Source organism: Gavialis gangeticus, unplaced genomic scaffold (genome assembly GCF_001723915.1).
Source record: "Gavialis gangeticus isolate Ggan-Ray unplaced genomic scaffold, GavGan_comp1, whole genome shotgun sequence".
Classification (NCBI taxonomy): Eukaryota; Metazoa; Chordata; order Crocodylia; family Gavialidae; genus Gavialis; species Gavialis gangeticus.
The window spans coordinates 167,455,280-167,457,009 of NW_017729024.1; positions in this window are offsets into that span (position 1 = coordinate 167,455,280).

Below are 1,730 nucleotides of genomic sequence, written 5' to 3' on the forward strand. Positions count from 1 at the left end.
CACTTCCTTTTGTGACGGCGCCGCTCGCGGTGACCTCAGCGCGCGGCCCCGCCCCCGCGTCGCCTCGCCCCGCCCCCTCGCACCGGCCGCTCCGCTGCCGTTGCGCTGTTCCAGTCTCCCCCCTCGCTGTTCCTTCCTCCCCCCGCCTCTGCTCCTTAAAGGGCCAGCGCCACGTGCATCGCCCTGCCTCCTGCCTGCCTCCCTTCCTGGCGAGAGGCAAGGGGAGCTGGGGGCGCGCACCCCTGCCAGGCGGTTCAACACCTGCGCAGTGAAGAGTTTCGAAGGACTCGAGCGCATGACAAGCCGCGACGTTGAGGGACTCTCCCGCCCTCCGCTGCCTGGATAGAAACGCGGCCACCGCTGCCAGGAGGTCGGCTTTCGACTTTGCACGGACCGGGAAGTGAAGGGGTCTGCAAATACACCACCCCCGCCTGGAGCGACGTCCCCACCAGACATGGCCCTCGCCCTCGACACTGCAGTTTGGGCGGGCAGAGATCCCGGGAAAGACACCGGGGCCTCGTGGGCACTAGGGACGTGGGCGTCCATCATGGCAAGCGGCGGTCCGTGGCGTCCTCTGTATTTGTCCGGAGTCTCGCGGCGATCTGTGAAGCCCCACATCTGGAGTCCTGGAAATACGTGCTTCCCTTTACCAAAATAAAAAAAAAAAAAATCCCAAAAAAGTTGGTTTAAAACCCTCCAGTTAGCAGAGAAAAGCTTGAACTTACGACCTGAAGGCACCCTCCAGGCTCAAATAAATGAACGGATGAATGCAAAGCAAGGGGAACAACTCTATTTTTTTTAACTTGGTGGTTTTTATATTTTGCTTCACGACTTACGAGCGAGGGAGACAGGTGGGCTCTTGACTCGGGGCCCATCCTGTCTTGAGCATGTGTGACCTCTGATTTGGGGGGCCTGACGTGTCCTCCGTGGAGCATTTGGGTTGAGCATGGCTGGATCTATGCACCGGTGCACGTGCATAGAAAGCAGGCTGCAAAATGTCTCCTCTCCTGCCTGCTCCCACTGGATAACACAGAGCTTGCAGGAAGAAATGATTAGCGAAGTGAAACCACCCATAAGACATTTGCATAGAAGGGCAAACCCTGTCTGGTGCTAATGACAATTAATCCATCTCAGTGACTCCCCTGATATTTTTCTTTCACACCTGTAATTGCAACATTTACCACAAGTCTGTGACATGTCTGAGAGGGAAGGGAATTGGTCCCTGGGATAGACATGTCCTCAAGACAATGTTTAAACCAAGTTGTGGTCGGCACTTCAGGCAAGTCTGAGAACCCCTGATCGATGCCATTATATTGCCCTGGTTGTTGTGCTAGATGTGGGGTGACCGTAATTATTTTCAAGGAAATCTGGGACGGGGAGGCACGTGCATAACCAATCCCCGCCCCCCACCCTGTGGCTCCCAGGTTTCTGCTAATTCAGGACTTTTGCTTAAAGTTTCTCCAATGGCCAGGGTGCTGAGACAACCTCTGAAATCTAGGAATATGGCCACCCTAAATATATAGGAACTAATAGGCTCATTGTTCACTGCCTTTGTATGGCCTGACTTCTTCTAGGAAGTCTACAACTAAATCAAAAAGTAAATGTATTAAAATAAAAACATTATTATGTATATGCAGTGTCACTGGTACTGCAGACAGACAAGAGCTATTGAATCATCTAATCTAGTCCTTCCCCTCCCTGATCTGGTTAATACAGGATAATATTCCCAG